Source organism: Aethalodelphis obliquidens, unplaced genomic scaffold (genome assembly GCF_003676395.1).
Source record: "Aethalodelphis obliquidens isolate GAN/ISIS:26980383/991018 unplaced genomic scaffold, ASM367639v1 scaffold40, whole genome shotgun sequence".
NCBI lineage: Eukaryota > Metazoa > Chordata > Mammalia > Artiodactyla > Delphinidae > Aethalodelphis > Aethalodelphis obliquidens.
In genome coordinates this window covers 15,667,476-15,687,037 of record NW_020837984.1, presented here as the reverse complement: position 1 = coordinate 15,687,037, position 19,562 = coordinate 15,667,476, and the positions used below count along the sequence as shown (strand labels likewise).

The window sequence follows — 19,562 nt, the reverse complement described above, 5'->3', positions numbered from 1 at the left end:
GTGGGAGTGGCTGCTGGCTCAGCCAATGGAAGGAAACGGGAGCAAGGGCCTGTGTAAACAAACCCAGAGGTGCTGCGCCTTGGGCTCCTCCCCCACGTGGGGACCTGAAGGCTCCTTGGCCCAATGCCTCTACTGGACTAACGTAGAGTCCTTTCAGCCAATCTGAGCTCTCTCAAGGAGGTGCTCCACCCCGAGGGAAAGAACTCAGGGAGCGAAAAGACAGCCATTAACACCAATCAGAAGCTGGAACTTCTGAGGGAGTGGGCGGGAACTGCTTCACATTTAGACCAATAAGAAGCACACGTGCCCTTCTAGGTGACTGAGCGGCATCCTCTTTGGTCCAATAGACGAATGGGGCGGTGCCCAACAACCAATGGCTTGGGTTCGGGGGCGGGGTGAGGACCAGTGTGCAGTAAGAGGTAACCTAGCGAGTGATAGCCGCGCTCCTTGGGTGCCGTGGCTCACGCTTTGGTACTACAGGCCGAGACTGTTCTGGCGACGGCGACCTCTGCGGCGACGGCTCAGGTTCTCGGAGGAGTAGCAGAGTACGGTCTGGAGGAGGGGCTTCTGGTCAGCCCAGGTGGGCACGGGCGCCCGGGCTGCCGGGGAGGGGACGCGCGGGAAGCGCCGCTCTCCCGGCTCTGGGGGCACACTGCGCCTCCCTTTCCGCTGCCGTCGGGGCTGTGAGGGGCGGGGCGCGCCTTCCCGAGCTCCAGTGAGGAGGTAAGCCGGCAGGTCCCACATCGTGGCCCTCGGCGAGAAGGGGCATCCGCCGGCGTCAGTCCCTGCCCCTCGGGGGTGCTAGGCGGTCTTTAGTCCCTTTCTCCCCGCACCGGCGCGCTATTCTTCCCCCGCCCCCAACTTCCCTGACCCCTCCCGACTCAGCCCCCTTCTAATACTCGGACTGAAGTCTCTGGCTTGCGAGTCCCTTTACTGCCCGGGTGCGACACTGCCAGGCAAATTGACGAGTGCTGCCTCCTGCCGTCCCCCTCCCGGAGATGGGAAGGGGTAGGAGTTGCGCATTTTCGCCCCTCCCCCATTCGCGGGTCCCCCTGCATTATTTGCGTTTCTTAAACTCCCTGCGTTCCCACGTTACTCAAACCCTCATTCTTCTTTTTTTTTTGGCTGTCTTTTTTTTAACATGTTTATTGGAGTGTAATTGCTTTACAATGGTGTGTTAGCTTCTGCTTTGTAACAAAGTGAATCAGTTATACATATACATATGTTCCCATATCTCTTCCCTCTTGCGTCTCCCTCCCTCCCACCCTCCCTATCCCACCGCTCTAGGTGGTCACAAAGCACCGAGCTGATCTCCCTGTGCTATGCAGCTGCTTCCCACTAGCTAGCTATTTTACGTTTGGTAGTGTATATATGTCCATGCCACTCTCTCACTTTGTCACAGCTTACCCTTCCCCCTCCCCATATCCTCAAGTCCATGCTCTAGTAGGTCTGTGTCTTTATTCCCGTCTTACCCCTAGGTTCTTCATGACTTTTTTTTTTTCTTAGATTCCATATATATGTGTTAGCATACGGTATTTGTTTTTCTCTTTCTGACTTCACTCTGTATGACAGACTCTAGGTCCATCCACCTCACCACAAATAACTCAATTTCGTTTCTTTTCATGGGTGAGTAATATTCCATTGTATATATGTGTCACATTTTCTTTATCCATTCATCTGTTGATGGACACTTAGGTTGCTTCCATGTCCTGGCTATTGTAAATAGAGCTGCAGTGAACATATTGGTACATGACTCTTTTTGAATTATGGTTTTCTCAGGGTATATGCCCAGTAGTGGGACTGCTGAGTCGTATGGTAGTTCTATTTGTAGTTTTTTAAGGAACCTCCATACTGTTCTCCATAGTGGCTGTATCAATTTACATTCCCACCAACACCTGATTTGAGTTAGGGACCTTGGCCACTTGTCTTCATCCTTCCCTTAAGCGAGTGAGCCCTTTACTCCCTCCCATCCCTTACATTTCATCTTCATCTCTCATGGAAACTAACATTTTCTACTTGCCCCTTCCAGGCTCCTGGAAGGTGAACGCAAGAGAGGCAGAATACACTGTACAGGGAGCTTTTCAAGGTTGGGGACTTTAATCAATTTTGTTAATGGTAACCCATTCTTCCCTTCCTGAAAATGGCATTGATCATTATATCTTTTCCAGAATCTGTCCCATTATAGTTGTTTCGGTGATAATTTTTGAAAATGCAAATGAGAAGGGTTTACTGGAAGCAAGAAATTTTAAAATGTATCATTATTATTTTTTAAGTAGATAGAATTGGATTATACTTTAAACAACTTAACTGGGGTGTCCGAGAGTGTGCAGTGTAGGTAAGGGCTTGACCACCCTACTTTGTCAAGTAGCTGTATGGTGCTATGTGATTTGATCACACCCAGCCTGTGGATAATATAGCATTAAATCTGTTTAAAAACAGTATTCTCTATTCCCCTTTCACAGAGAATTTGTATTCACCTTCATAGTATATCAGTTTGGGTTTCAATAGTGTTGGTTGTAGCCATATGTTTCTAGATAAAAGTATAAATTATGTTGTGCCTAAATAAAATATGCCAAGAATTTTATGGGGAAGAAGTAACATCATATTCAGTTTTGATTGAGACCTAAAGTTTTGAAAATATGAATTTAGATGTTGGACAGTGAGGATTTTGTTTGAGGGGATGGAGGAAATGGAAGTACTAGGATAAGCCTGACAGGTCCTTTACCCTGTGTGCAGGGGGGGAAGAGGGAAGAAAGAAAACACACGTGTACAAAGCCTAGTAGATTCTAACTGTGCTTAGTTTCATGACTTTACATAAATCGCAGTTGTTTTTCCTACTTCTTAGTGGGGAAATGTAAGCAGTGAGTTTAATATCACATCCACTGTGTTTTGGCCAGAATTTTGCAAGCTTTTGTGAAAAATTCTTATTGTTTTCCTTATCCTATTTGTGACATATATATCAATATGCCTCCTTGTATTTTATTATGTTAAGACTGTATCTTGTATATAAAGAAATAAGTCTAATAGAGTGAATTAAAAGGAGTCTTTACTCTGGAGAGGCAGCATTGTCTAAAGGACCATATGTTTGAGCCCTGTTAATACAGAAAATCTCACTGGAAAGAGGAAGATCTTAAAACTAACAAATGTCCAGATGTCTAGAACAACAACAAAAAAATTATGACAGAATTATTAGCAGTCATCAACTAGAAGTCCTATGAGTTGGTCACTATTGTGAGTTGGTATAAGGCTGCAGTTGAAAACCAAAGTTCAATCTTTTCAGGTGTGTTTGTGCTTAGTAATTACTCGTTTGCAAATGTAGAGTACTATAGTTATGATTTCTTCTAGAGACCTTGTCTTTAAGGAGCTCATAGTTTGATGGAAGAGAGACCTGAAAACCAAAAATTAAATGCAGAGGGAAAGCTTCTGCAGTATAAGATGTGTACAGGGCAAAGAGAAGCACTGTGGTCTGGTGTTCTGTCCTCATCTCCTACTGCTCTAGACTTTCTAAAGTGCCATTTCCCAAACTACCTGTTTATTTCACATACCTGGGCCTTTCTCTGTAGGTACTGTTCTCTCTTCTTGAAAGCCTCTTCCACGTCTTATGTGCCTGGTGAGGTTCTATTTCAAAATCTTCTTGAAGCCTCCCACTGCCTACCCTCCATCCAAAGAATTATTTTCTGTATTTTTTTGTTACCTTGTTATAAGTAATTACAGTTGATTCTCATTATTCATGGTGATTATGATCTATAAAATCACGCAGAACACTAAATTAGTGAATATTGAACCATTGCTCCTAGGGAAAATATGTACATTTCTCACATAGATTTAATCTTAAATCCTAAATACAACTCATCCTGGTAGATTCTATTTCTTTATTTTACAAAAGAGAAAATGAAGTGCAGAAATGTTAAGTGACTTGCCTGAGGCCAACCCCTAATAAGTGCCAGAGTTAGGATTCAGACCCTACTGGCCCACAAGCCAGAGCTTCCTGCACTACACTGCACTGCCCTCTACTGTCTGTGTCCTCAGTCATCCCCATGAGAGCTGAAACTAAAAAGCAGAGCACTGCCTAGTTCGACCTTAGCTGGGAACGTGCTCAGGAGTGACTCAAAATTTTTGACACTCTGTGCATGTCCATGAGTGACTCCGAAAGCATCATCAGTACTGATTTGGGGGTTACAAATAAATTTTAGCAAGTAGGCAAATTTGCAAATACAGGATCCACAAATAATGAGTATCAGCTGTACTTGTAAATAAGCCCTGGAATCTATTTCTTGGTAACTTTCCCTGCAATCCACTGTAGAATGTGCCTTTAGCTTCTTTGAGAGTTCATTCTCTTATTCATTTGTTCAACAAATATTTATTAAGCATTTACTATAAGCCAGACTCTGTTTTAGACTGTGGTGAACAAACTAGAGATTAAGCTGCTGCCTGGGACTTCTCTGCTGGTCCAGTGGCTAAGACTCCACACTCCCAATGCAGGGGACCTGGGTTGGATCCCTGTTCAGGGAACTAGATCCCACATACTACAACTAAAGATCCCACATGCCGCAACTAAAGGTCCCACGTGACACAATTAAAGATTCCATGTGCCACAACTAAAGATCCCGCACCGGCAACGAAGATCCCGCGTGCTGCAACTAAGACCTGACGCAGCCAAATAAATAAATAAATTTTTTTTTTAAAAAAAGCTGATGCCCTTACAGATGTTAAATTTGAATAAGAAAGACAGACAGCTAACAGTCTGGAGCTCAGGAGAGAGGTCTAGTTTGGAATTAGAGATTAACTTGACCAAGGTGAAACCCTTTATGGTCCCTCCCACTTCACATCCCCTAGCATACTGATTTCCAGAACATTTCTGTTCTACTCTGTGCGTACATTCTTTTGAGCCTCTCTACTTGTTATTAGTTGATTTTGAGGCCATTTACCCACGTAACTGGCAGGATATTCTAGAAGAATCATACTGATCTGGTCTTTCATTTCTGCCTTTGCCACCTGCCAACTGAGTGACTTAAGTCAAGCTGTTGAACTTTTAAAGCCTGTTTCCTAATTTCAGAAGTGGTGATCTGATGTGCTAGGCCCTTGTGGGTTGCAAGGAAGAGACACACATATTACTTTTGATGATGAGGGTTTAATGTAAACTAGAATGGGATATCATCTTAGCCACCATATTGTCCCTTGGCCCTAGTGCTTTCACAACCTTATAGGACAGTAACTTAGCAGTATTTAGGATAGGTTTTAAGCTCTGGAGACCTACCTTCTTTTACTTTGTTCACCCAACATTTGTGTTTCCTAAGAGAGAGTATCTGATTGGATTGGTTTGTCACCTTCTAAAATGGAGAACCCCTGTTGAGAAGAATTTTGAACCAGGCCATGGCCTAGGTGATCTCCCTCAATTTCAACCTGTAGATTGTTCTTAGTTAGAGCTCTGAGTCTGGTCCAGGAGTTTGTGGCCAAAGAAGTAGGATTAGTTTCATGTATTATCTATGACACAGACTGTAGCATATATAAAAAGAACCTCTTGGAGACAGTTTCTTCAGAAAACAACTGAATATAGAGTGGTCCTTAGAGTTTTTCATGGACTTCTGTCCAATTCAGGTACCTATCTAACATGGTCATAGACAGTGTCTAATAAAGCACCTAACAAAGTACCTGACACGTGTCAAATATTGCATAGATATTCCTTTTGGTATTGCATTTAACATTATTATAGTGTGGTTATTTGTTCACATGGCTGTCTTCCTTACTAGACTGTGCTCCACCAGGGAGGGTTAACATCTTCATCCTCTATCTTTGGCACTTAGTTCAGTGCCTGATACATGGTAATAAATGTACAAATGTCTAACTTGAGGAATTCCCTCACTCTTCCTAAAAGGATGGAAGGATAGGAAAGCTTCCCAGAGAAGGTATTGTTTAAGCTCATTCTTAAAGAATGAGTAGGAATGTTTTCCAGGTGAATAAAACCTTGAGGCAGCAATCCAAGTAGGGACTAGCAGGTGCAAAGGCAGAGGTATAAAAAGATAATGAAGTTTACTGTATGCTCCTGGTAGATTAAGACAACAAACAAAAAGCAAACAAACAAAAATCACCTCAGGAAAAAACTATCAGTTAATTCACACCTGAATTAACTATGACCACAGCTGCTCAGTAATGGATGCAAATTTTAGGGAGAAAGTGTAATATTCTCAAGTTGTTGGCAGGGTATCAGTAACAGTTTAAAAATACAAATATTGACTTTTGGGAACTATTACAGTGTAGTGAAATTGTTTACTTCAGCATGAAGTTCATATGTGTCCTGCACTGTTCAAGGTGCTGAAAATGTAATCAAACTTATTCTCAAGTGGCTCACAAGCTAACAAGGAGACAGATGGATGAACTGATTTATTATGTAAGTGAAGTAATAGAGATATGAATAAAATGCTATCTAAACCAGGAGAAAGGAGTATTTCGTGATATGGAACACTGGGGGAAGATTTCCCAAATGAGGTGGTATTTTTTTTTAAGTCTTTATTGAATTTGTTACAATATTGCTTCTGTTTTATGTTTTGGTTTTTTGGCCACGAGGTATATGGGATCTTAGCTCCCTGACCAGGGATCGAACCCGCATCCCCGACATTGGAAGGCGAAGTCTTAACCACTGGCCCGCCAGGGACGTCCCAAATGAGGTGGTATTTGAGTTGGGCCTTGGTAGGTAAAGAAGTAGGGGTGCACTGTACTGAAAATAGGGACTTTATGAAGATAATTTGTGGTAGGAAAGATTTAAGGATAATCCATATTTGCCATATCTGTTTTGGGCGTTCAGGTAGTAGTTACATTTATTCAAGCAGTTTCTCTGAGCATAAGATGTGAATAGTTATGCCATAGTAGAATTTTGTGTGAAAATAAACTGGGTTAAACAAAGGTTTCTGAAATGCAGAACATCTCTAGAGCCTTTGTTATATTAATGTCTTTTGTGAAGCATGGCTCTCCAAAAGGGCTACGTTGTATTTAACCATGGCTTCTCTCCCCATCCCCACCCCTGCAGCATACCTATACATCTTTTGGAACAGGATTACATGAGACATAGTTTGAGGAATGATGAATTAAAATATATTTTTACCAAACCAAGATTTATCGGTAGTCTCCATGTCCATTGTAAAATAATGTATAATTCTATAATCTTATAGAAAAGAAGGAGAGACATTTGGAGAGAAAGAATACATTCTAGCCAAAATATCATCATCTTGGTCAATAAGTCCCAAACTTAAAAAACATTGTTATATGATCACACCCTCCCTTGAAAAGTATGGCTTATTCATATTTTAAAATTCTCTAAGGTGATCAGAGACACCCTGGGGTGTTGCAGAACTAGAGCAGGAGTCCATGGTGGTGGCAAAGGCAGAGGTCATTTTGGAAGTGGTACTCTTCCACCTTGAGAGAATGCTTCTTTTATTATGCATTCACTTTAGGCCATGTTAGACATATTTTGCCAGATGGGTAATTTATTTAAGAGGATACTGAAAATCCACACCCTCTTCTGACTCTGGAATTTTTGGGGTTGTATGCCAATGTTCTCTTTTCAGTAAGATTTGGTTATATGAGCATTAATTAATGACCCTGCTGTGTAATTTTAATTCATCTGTCAAATTCTGATTATGTGATTAACTCTCAAGGTGTTGTTAAAATTAAGGAAACAATGATCATGTTTTTGATAGCGCACTGAATTTGAAGTCAGAAGATCTATGTTTGAGATTTGTCACTGCCAGCTTTCTATTTGAATGACCTTGGGCACAGCTGTCTAACCATCTGTGGCCTCCTTTTACTTTTTTCTTCCTTTCCCATTTTGACAAAATGAAAGTACATAGGGTTAGTATAAGAATTAAATGATGCATATAAACATACCTTATGAACTCTGAGGCACTATGCAAATAAAAGACAGACTGAAGGAATGGAATGTATCCAACTTAATTTTCATTAACATTTTATTTTTAGTTTTTAATTTTGTATTATAGAAATAATACGTATTTACCATTGTAAAATTAGAAAGCATTGATAGGCAAAAGGAGGGAAAAGCTACAAAGCACGTCATAGATCTACCATACTGAGATGATTAACATTTCGATGGATATATTTGATGGTTGTGTGTGTCTGCATTATTTAAAAGAAATGGGTTCATCTTGGGTGTTTTGTTTAGTCACTTTACTTTTATAAGTCCCCGAAGAGTACATTTGCTTGGTTCAAGGAATTGTTAAGTCTTTTGCTACATATTGCTTTATATAATGAGAACTATAATAAGAAAAGGAGCTGACTTCTCAGGCTGGTGAACGTAGGACCTTGTGGTAATCTAATATCCTGCACCACTCCAGAAGCTTCATGCAAGGCACATTCAGAAATGAACTTGATGTATGTACACAGTTATGCTTGGTATTGTTTGTAATAGCATGAAAAGGATGACTCCAGTGTGTCAACAGGAGCTGGTTAAATAAACCTTGAAACATCCAAATCATGGAATATTGTATAGTTGTGAAAAGAATGAGGAAGAGAGAAAGAAGGGTAGAATAAGAATATACATTGCTTATAATTGCAAAAGAAATTCTGAAATGATATATAAGAAACCAATGGAAGAAATAGGAGTGGGAATGGGATTTTGCCATATGCCTTCATTTATATTTTATATATTAAAAAATTTTTGAGTCATGTTTTTGTATTACCTTTTCAAAAAATGAGTGAATGAATGAATGAAATGGAGTTAAGAAAAAGAAGAAAAAGGGATCTGAGCTGCTGCCCATCTCTTTGGTACTAGGTGAATACATAGCAACAGTAGAAGAGATTGGAAGAGAGGCCCTAGGAAGGAGTGGCAGCCTTGTTTTTCTTCTTTTACTCAGTTTTGTATATTTAAAAAATATTTTGAGAACAATGAAATGATTTGAAACTGTCAAATGGCATTGCTTCAATAGCTGCATTGCTTTCTTTTTCATGTTCACTTATAGTATTTTTTCATATGCATACATATTATTTTTAATTGTATTTACACTTTTAATATTTCTAAACTTATCTAATTGTATTTTTTCCATGTTGCTATAGGAGGACCTTTAAAAAAATGAAGGTAGGGCAGTTTTATCTAGTGCACGTCCCCAAAGTGGTCTAATCTACCTCAAGGGGCAGGAAATTCATGCCCTCTAGTTTATATGTGACATACATACATGAGGAAAAATAAGAAAAGGAAAAGATTTGAATATGTATCAATGAAAATAGCATTTCTCCTTGATGATAAAAGAAAACACTTTTTTTATAATAATTCAGAAAACAAAATATAAAGAAAAATGTCTTAAATTTTCCACCCAAAACATTCTGTTTTCTGCTTTTTGGACCTTTTTTATGCATATAAAATTTTTTTAAAAATTATATATATATTTCTCCCAACTATTGAGATGCTCATGTAGTTTTTTTTCCTTTGCCTGTTAATATGGTAAAATACATTTTCGTATTTCTTAATTTTAGACCATCCTTGCATTTCTGGGCTGAACCCTATTTGATCAGAACTTTTTTGTTTATTTTTAAATAAATTTTTAAATAAATTGCTTGACTTTATTTGATCCTGTTTTATTTGAAATTATATGTTTGTAACATGGAAATTGGCCTGTGATTTTCTTTTGTGTTATTTTTGTTCTGTTTAATGTGTTGAGCTACCTGTATACTAATCATTAGAAGGTTCTCCATTTGTCTGTGTTCTGAAACAGTTGCATGGGGATTACCTGCTTTTTGAAAGTAGGTACTTTGTGGACTATAGACTGGTCTTGCCCACCCTTTAAAATGCATTAAGGGAATTCTCTAGCTGTCCACTGGTTAGGACTCCGTGCTTCCACTGCAGGGGGCACAGGTTCTATCCCTGGTCGGGGAACTAAGATATCCCGAAAGCCGCGTGGCGCAGTCAAAAATAAATACGTAAAATAAAATGCGTTAAAATCAGGGGAAGTGAAGTTTTAACATAGTGATTGCAGTGTAAACAGAAGCAAAACAGTGTAATTATCTAATGAGAACTTTTGTTTGATAGTGGTGTTCTCCGTGTATTTTTGCTACCAAGGCTAGTGCTGAGGTTACACTCACCATCTGAGGGTTTACCAGATGTAACTCTAGTTCTGAGGTGTTGCACATATACTAAATGTGCCTACCAGGGCTCTGCTTTATCCCCACAGAAAGCAAGAAGTAATGCAGTAAAAATCAACGTAGCTAGAAGATTTTGAAGAATGGGGCATTCTGGTTTAATTCTATTAACTTTGGAAATATAAAGGTGAAAAAAATCCTGAATTTTAACTCCCTGTTGAATGCAGTTCTAATACGTAGCAAATAATTCCACTTGTCTTCTTTAGTAAGTTTGATATCTTCAGACCTAGTTGATGTTTTATTATAGAATCACTGAAGTGTATTAGGCGCATATTTGAAGATCCTGTTTTAGAACTTTAGGTGTAAGAGGATGTAAATGGTATTGCATGAAATCAGGCTGGGTGGGAACTGATGCCTGGTTAGTATCTATTTCAGACTAAATCTCTGATTGCTGCTTGTGTTGTTATCTAACTCATTTAAAATAATACATATTGGGTTGAGGGTGGGAGTTGTGAGGAGAGTATGTCTTTTAATCGGATGTCTTTATTTCATATCAAGATAGGATATACAGTACCCCTGGCTTTGGACCTATAGAAGGAAACACGTTTTTCTACTTGCTGTACACCAGTGGTGCTTCACAATCACATTGCTGGGCCCCACCCAGAGTTTCTGATTCCACAGGTCTGGGCTGGGGCCTGATAATTTGCATTTCTAACAAGTTGCCAGGTGATAATTGATGCTGCTGGGCCAGGGACTAAATTTTGTGACCAGTTGCTGTATACTAACTGTAAATTCTAGAAATCTGGGAGTATAAGAAGTGCACAGGTTATGGGGCAGATCATGAAAGATTTAACTCTCTGCTGCTGCTCAGCAAAGTGTTTGAGTTCAGGTAATGAGCCGTATACAGGGATATGACACAATTCTTGTTTCATGATTGGAAGTCCTAGCCAAATATCAAGTGAGAAATTTTGTTTCATTTGCAGAGCTTAGAGACCAAGAGATTCTGGTCAAATAGGATTAAGTGATTAATCCCATGAGAATGGGGGTTATTTATATGTCTCTTTTGTCTTTCCCACTTAACATTTAGCCTTGCTTTAGAAGGGCCTGATATATTTTTTTTAACTGGGAAAGAACTTTGAGTGCCTATTAAATTGAAGGTTTTTGTGTTTTTAAAGATATTAGCTATTTAGTCTTAACATTTTTTAAACAGTAATTTAAGAGAATAAGAGAAACTTTTTAAAAAAGAGATAACTCACTGAAATTATTTTATATGTTGGAGAATATCGTCTGCTTCATAAAACATCAAGCATACTATGGGTTTTCTTTTTTTTTTTTAGTGATTTGTCATCATATTGTTTGAGGTAATACTAGTAATTCTTATAATCCCTCTGAAGATGAAAAATGAAGGCCAAAATCATAGCTGGCACAGAAGCTGGATACAGGAGACAGCTATGAAGGAATAGATAGATATACACACACATTTACACACACACACACACACACACACACACACATAAAATACACATACATACACATATATATTTTTTTAATGGTTATTATTGTTACTATTTTAACTGAGACAAAGATACCTGTGCTGAACTTAGGCCTCAGCTCTGGAAGCCACACCTTTTCATGAAGGAATTTTGCTTCATCAAGTTTCTCTCACTTGTCTGCTACCTAATTTCTTTTGTTCCACTGCTGACACCCTGGGTTTTAAAGTTGACCAGCTGGTTCAACATCAACTGTTGGAGGAATAACTGGTATCATACACAGCAGGTTGGGCAGACTCCCTAAATGGAAACATTCCTGTTTTGCTCCCACCCCCACAGAGGAGAATTAGGAGGAGAAAAAGGAGAGTAGAACTAGATCCTACAGACCAGGCCAGTGGTTCTGAAGCTTGTTGCACAGCAGAAACAAGCCACTAGCGTTCTAATGCACAATATAGATTTGGGGGCCCCACCCTGAGACCTTCTGAATCATGATCTGCTAGAACAGAGCCTGGGGGCTGCATTTTTAACAACTGCCTGAAGTAATTTTATGTAGCCAGCTGGGCTCTATGCCTCAGACCAGACCAGTTCTGGTCCTAGGTGAATTTTCGCCAGCCATGGTAAAAGTAAAAAAATTAGGACCACATAGTGTTTTTCATAAAATTGCATTTATTAATACAAAGAATTGGTTTTTGCATTGAATTAAGGCCTTAGTATGTTTTTGGATGTTACAATATCCCTTTGTAAAATTATGTTGATAAGGATGTTTTCTATTACCCTTATTTAGTTAAAACAAATTGCAATCTTATGTTCTCCGCAAAATACTTGTGAAAATTTCCTAGTCTGTGAAATCCTAAAGATTGAGTATCTCTGATCTCATTTTTTGGAAATCGTTTTTTAAAATACTTTGGAATACAGGTCCATAGAGGGTCCAAAATCTTTGGCTAGATAAGTTTTTTTTTTTAATTTAATTTAATTTTTTATTTATTTTTGGCTGCGTTGGGTCTTCGTTGCTGTGCTCAGGCTTTCTCTAGTTGCGGCGAGCGGGGCCTACTTTTTGTTGTGGTGTGCTGGCTTCTCTTGTTGCGCAGCGTGGGCTTCAGTAGTTGTGGCTCGCGGGCTCTAGAGCGCAGGCTCAGTAGTTGTAACGCACAGGCTTAGTTGCTCTATGGCATGTGGGATCGTCCCAGACCAGGGCTCGAACCTGTGTCCCCTGCATTGGCAGGGGATTCTTAACCACTGCACCACCAGGGAAGCCCCAGATAAGTTTTAGAATTCAGAAATTTTCAGATTTTAGAGAGATCCTTTCTCTGTATGATATGTAATGCCTGAGGGGGTCTGGTGCAGAACCCTTAGTTGCACACATTAATATTTCTGAGCAAAACAAGAGTATTCACACTAAGTAAGGTAAATTAAGGCGATATATAGCTTCACATCAGTTCAGGCCAAGTTTTACTGTCAACTGAGTTTTGACATGAAGTGTATGGAAAATGTTTAGTTTTTAGAGCTTTTTGGATTTTGGAATTGTACATAAGGGATAGGATAGACCTATTTGAGGTCTGCTTTCTCATCCTAAAAGTGCCAGCAAGCTTCAAATTAAATGGAGCTTTGTATGTTTATGGTAGAGAATAATTTATTTTGATTTAACACACTAGTGTGTGATGTATTCTTATTTGTAGTTTCCTTCCAAAGACCTCGTCCTTTGTTGAATAGCGTTTTTCTTCAGCCTGCTTCCCCTACTCCCATTTGTAGTATCTGAGAAAATTCAGAGTTTTATATCAGAGCCATTCTAGAACTAAAGTGGGAAGAGTGAGAGTGTAGGGTAGTGGGTAGGAACATGGGCTTTGAAGACAGAAAGACCTAACCTTAAGCCCCAATTCTGGCACTCACTAGGTTGTACCTTGCTTTAACAAATATCTGAATGTCAGAGAATTTATCTGAAAAACCGGGATAATAATAGCATCTATATCAACAGTATTGCTGTGAAGGTTAAGAGAGAATGTCAGTGAAGTACTTGGAAGAGCTGTTATTCTATTCTCATCTTTTTCCCCTGGTATTTGGGTAGATTACTTGCTTCCTCTGTGTAACTTAATTGTCCCATGCTAGCCTCTCTTTCCCTTAGAGCAGGAGTCCCCAACCCCGACGGCAGACTGATACCGGTCCGCAGCCTGTTAGGAAGCGGGCCGCACAGCAGGAGGTGAGCGGAGGGTGAGCGAGTGAAGCTTCATCTGCCGCTCCCCATTTGCTCGCATCACCGCCTGACCATACCCCCCCACCACACGCCCCAGTCCGTGAAAAAATTGCCTTCCATGAAACCCTGGTGCCAGAAAGGTTGGGGACCACTGCCTTAGAGGTTCTGGATAAGCTCGCTTCAAACATTTTCCCAATTCATGATCTGCTTCTGTTCCATTCTTGCAACTAAAACTTCAAATCCTGCCTCATCAATGATTTCCACACCAAAAAATCCACAAGCTCCTAAGCTTTATATGGGCCTAGTAGTTTTACCCAAATTTGAACGTCTTAGGGTAGAGTCCACATTACACAGTATGAGGCCTTTCACTACCTGAAATGTATCACTCTTATTTTTTTCATCTTTACTTTGTTCCAGTACTGTGCTCCCACTAACCAGGGAAACCTTTCCCTTTCTCCCATGAAACAATTCTGCTCTTACCCTAGCCCCTCAAGGACTCACCTTCTACCCCAAATTAATTTTCAAGGAGTTTCTACCACCCTGAATGGTACCTTTCCTAAAAAGACTTCCAGTGAATACAGTTTTCTCTACCTTATTACACATGTATTTGGACTACTTAGCTCCTTTTTCCCCACTTTGCTGTGGAAGACAATTCTTTTCTCTAGAAATATATCAAATAAAATGAGCATGTGGTCCTTTTTGGTGACTTTTGTTGAGATCCATAGTATGGATTTCTTCCAGTTTACATAATCCTCTATGGCAAGATTTTATACCTAGCCTGCAGCTCGTGAAGAGAATGTTGTAGCCACCTGGTGTTATTAAACACTCAAATAGTAAATAAGAACATGTAAAGTATTTTTGAAGAATAGAATTAGAATTTTTTTTCCCCTCAAGAGTAGTTTAACCTGTCAAAAACAGATTCCTGAGTGATATTGTCACTGGCTGAGGGGAATAATTGTTGATACTCAGTGAAGAATGCTCAGCCTATATCCAGGCCCCTGAAGGCATGGACTTCCCTTCCTAGCAAATGAGATTTAGCATACAGCATTCTAGAAATGGCAGTTTGTCAGCAAATTATTTATTGAAGACCTAGTGGGCACATAAAAGCATATTAGAAAGTGTAAAAGACTTGATTCTTGCCCTCGAGAAACGTCTAAGGTTATAAATGGACTGTTCCCAAAACAAATAACAAGTAATGCTCACTCGAATGTAGGTATAATCAAATGTGAAATGGTGATGGAGGTGGGGTAGACCTTAGGCAGAGATTGTATTTAGGTTTCTATAGTGGCATTTTTTTTTAATTAAAAAATTTTAAAAAAATATTTATTTGGTTGCATTGGGTCTTAGTTGCAGCAGGCGAGCTCCTTAGTTGTGGCTCAAGGGGTCCTTAATTGTGGCTCGCTGGCTCCTTTGTTGCAGCATGCATGTAGGATCTAGTTCCCGGACCTGGGATCAAACCCGGGCCCCCTGCATTGGGAGCGCGGAGTCTTAACCACTGTGCCACCAGGGAAGTCCCATGGCATTTCTAATACTATTACGCGTTTAAAAAACAAGCTAAACTGTCCTCAGATCAGTCTAAGACATTTAAAAGCCTTTCCTTTGTTATTCAGAAAAGTTACACATATTTCATATGTAATAATTTGCCCATAGGAATGTTTTAATGTTATCTGCTAAAGTTTCAGTTTGCAATATTTTCTCTGTTAATAGTATATAATACCTTCTTGGAGCTGTATATGGAGAAGTCAAGGTCCCTATGATAACCACCACTTGATGTTATCCTGAGAGGACAATTGATGGACTTTACCTGCGGAAGTAGAACTTGCCACTGACTGTAGTCAAGTGTTGATTCTACCTTTGAAAGTCCCTTTAAATGCTTTATGGAGAGCATTTTATGTCTGTTTTGTACATTTCCAGTAGGATAATAGTAATATCACAGAACATTCTAGGCATTGTTTCTAAAAGTTTGTGAGTTGTTAGAATAAAAATGTAATGAATAAATAAGGCAATTAATTAATTAGGAAAGTGCTTGGTAGTTAAGACTTCTCAGAGCAGTTAATTTACTTGGCCATGGATTCTTTTTTTTGGCCATGCCCATGCGGCATGTGGGATCTTAGTTCCCTGACCAGGGATCAAACCTGTGCCCCCTGCAGTGGAAGCACAGAGCCCTAACCACTGGAAACCACCGGTTTTTTTTTGTTTGTTTTTTCAGTTTTTTGCAGAAGGCATTCACAAGACTGATGTTTTGTAAAACACCGATTTGCGAACTACTGTACTGATGTAAGAATTAGGGAAATTGGGATTTGTACTATTCCACGTAGTGTTTGCCACTGTATTAGAGGAACTGTTCTCAGTCTTTAGTCTTTCTGTATATCAGAATCACCTATAGCAGTTAATAGGCAAAAATACAGATTTTGGGCCCTGGCTCAGGCCTAACAAGTCACATTGCTTAACAAGCGTGTTAACATTCTATTTGCAAGCCCTTTTCTTGCATCCAATGAAAGGATGGAACATTTGTGTATTGAGGTCAGTATAGGAACGCTTAGCAGAGTGATTACTTCCTTGTTTTCTGTTAAAGGCAATGCAGCTTCTCCGAGAACAAATGAAGTGGAAACAGAGGGGATAAGGTCATTCTAATTGGAGACTGACCCAGAACTTGTTTTTAAAATCTCCATATACATATCCTACCTGTTCTCCCTATACTTTCCCCACCCCCCAAAAAAGTTGAGCTACTCATTCTGCCTCCTTTGCACCTTGATCTTCCACCAAATGATGGAGAAAATTTGCTGGGTTTATTTACTCAGTAAAAGAAGACTTTGTAGGGCTTTCCTGGTGGCGCAGTGAGAGTCCGCCTGCCGATGCAGGGGATGTGGGTTCGTGCCCCTGTCCGGGAAGATCCCACATGCCGCGGAGTGGCTGGGCCCATGAGCCTGTGCGTCCGGAGCCTGTGCTCCACAACGGGAGAGGCCACAGCAGCGAGAGACTTGCGTACCGCCAAAAAAAAAAAAAAAAAGAAGACTTTGTAAAACAAGGAGACAGATAAATTACTTTAGTGCAAAATATGTTCCACATTGTGGAAAGAAATTCAAAATGGAGTCAGTATTGCTAAGAGAGCTCTTTAAAATGGAGCTGGGAGGCCATTAGTGAAGTGTCATCTCAGCCTGGATGGAATCTAACCTTTTGACCTGATGAAGTCATCCAGAACATCTGCCAGAAACTCAGGATACTTATTGGACCCTTGCCCTAAAATAACTGTAACAGTCTATCTACTTACCGGACCCCTACCCTGAAACAACTTGTGCCTTAAGGACAAATATTTTCTGATTAGTGTCAGAGTCAGTCACAGTTCTCACCAGGCATTTTTTTTCCCAAAGTGAAGCCTATAATATTCTTTTATTAATCTACAGGTAACAAATGTAATGCAGACATCGATCTTATTGGAATAGTAGAGAAATCTCTGGAGCCAATAGAAGAGAACTGGGCGCTCCATTAAGTAGCAGTAACACGGTAATTTAGCAACAATCACCATTAAAGGCAAACATGTATGCATAATTATGGCGGTGAGCTGTTAAATAGTAAAATCGGGACTATTAATTACAATCAAATAAAAGTTAACACTGATTACTTACGATATACAAGGCACTGTTCTGAACACTTAATTTTTTTAAATTGAGGTGTAGTTGACTTAATAATACTATATTAGTTTCAGGTATACAACATAGTGAATCAAAATTTTAATAGATTATACTCTATTTAAAGTTATTATAAAAGAGTTGCTATATTCCCTGTGTTGCAAAATATATTCTTGTAGCTTATTTATTTTATACAATTTTATACATAATGGTTTGTACCTCTTAATCCTCTACCCCTATCTTGCCCCTCCGTCCTTCCCTCTCCCCAGTGGTAACCACTAGTTCTTCTCTATATCTGTGAGTCTGTTTCTACTTTGTTGTAGTCATTTGTTTTATTTTTTAGATTCCATATATATAAGTAATAACATACAGTATTCATCTTTCTCTGTCTGATATATTTCACCAAGCATAATGCCCTCCAGCTCCATCCATGTTGTTGCAAATGGCAAAATTTCATTCTTTTTTATGGCTGAATAGTATTCCACTATATATATCCATTATATACAGATCCAAAAAAATATTTCTACAATTTACGTTAAAGAGTGTTCTGCCAGGACTTCCCTGGAGGTCCAGTTGTTCAGACTCCGCGTTTCCATCGCAGGAGGCATGGGTTCGATCCCTGGTCAGGGAACTAATCCCACAGCCATGTGGCGCGGCCAAAAAAACAAAACAAAAACCAACAACAGCAACAAAGAGTGTTCTGCCTATGTTTTCTCCTAGTAATCTTATGCTTTCTGGTCTTACATTTAGGTCTTTAATCCATTTTGAGTTTATTTTTGTATATGGTATGAGAAAATGTCCTAATTTCATTCTTTTACATGTAGCTGTACAGTTTTCCCAGCACCACTTATTGAAAAGACTGTCTTTTCCCCATTGTGTATTCATGTCTCCTTTGTCATAGATTAATCGACTATAAGTGTGTGGGTTTATTTTTGGGCTCTCCATTCTGTTCCATTGATCTATGTGTCTGTTTTTGTGCCTGTATCATACTGTTTTGATTACTGTGGCTTTGTAGTATAGTCTGAAGTCACAGAGCATGATACCTCTTGCTCTCTTCTTTCTCAAGATTGTTTTGGCTATTTGGGGTCTCTTGTGTTTCCATACAAATTTTCGAATTATTCTAGTTCTGTGAAAAATGCTCTTGGTATTTTCATAGGGATTGCATTGAATCTATAGATTCCCTTGGGTGGTATGGTCATTTTAACAATATTAATTCTTCTGATCCATGAACATGGAATGTGTTTCCATCTGTTTGTGTCATCTTTAACTTCTTTCACTGGTGTCTTATAGTTTTCCAAGTACAAGCCTTTTACCTTTAGATTTATTCATAGGTATTTTATTCTTTTGGAAGCAATTGTAAATGAGATTGCTTCCTTAATTTCTCTTTCTGATAGTTTGTTGTTAGTGTATGGAAATGGACCAGATTTCTGTATATTAATTTTGTATTCTCCAACTTTACCAAATTCATTGATGAGCTCTGGTAGTTTTTTGGTGACATCTTTAGGATTTATTTATGTATAGTATCATGTCATCTGCAGATAGTGACAGTTTTACTTCTTCCTTTTCAGTTTGGATTCCTTTTATCTAATTGCTATGGCTAGAACTTCCAATACTATGTTGAATAAAAGTGGCAAGAGTGGGCATCCCTGTCTTGTTCCTGATCTTAGAGGAAATGCTTTCAGCTTTTCACCGTTGAACATGATGTTAGCTGTGGGCTTATTATATGTGGCCTTTATTATGTTGAGGTATGTTCCCTCTATACCCACTTTGTGGAGAGTTTTTATTAAACATGGATGTTGAATTTTGTCAGAAGCTTTCTCTGCATCTAGTGAGATGATCAGATGATTTTTATTTTCAATTTATTAATTAATGTGGTGTACCACATTGATTGATTTGCAGATATTGAACCATCCTTGTATCTGTGGGATAGATCCCACTTGATCATGGTGTATGATCCCTTTAATGTTTTGTTGGATTCAGTTTGGTAATATTTTATTGAGGATTTTTGCCTCTATGTTTATCAGTGATATTGGCCTGTAATTTTACTTTTTTGTGGTACCTTTGTTGGTTTCTTGGTATTAGGGCGATGCTGGTTCATAGAATGAGTTTGCAAGCATTTCTTCCTCTGCAATTTTTTGGAATAGTTTGAGAAGGAAAGGTGTTAACTCTTCT

The 19,562-nt window shown here is 39.3% G+C and overlaps 1 protein-coding gene across 2 annotated transcripts in view; it reads left to right on the top strand.

Annotated features, from left to right (window-relative positions):
- Positions 1-422: 422 nt before the first annotated feature.
- Positions 423-19,562, top strand: part of PAIP2B (poly(A) binding protein interacting protein 2B) — a 42,783-nt gene continuing 23,643 nt past the window's right edge. Inside the window, exon 1 of one of the 2 annotated variants that reach the window (XM_027131953.1) lies at positions 423-580. The gene's annotated coding sequence lies outside the window, so the exon portion shown is untranslated. The remainder of the gene's footprint in view (positions 581-19,562) is intronic. The other variant, XM_027131954.1, reaches the window with a different exon arrangement.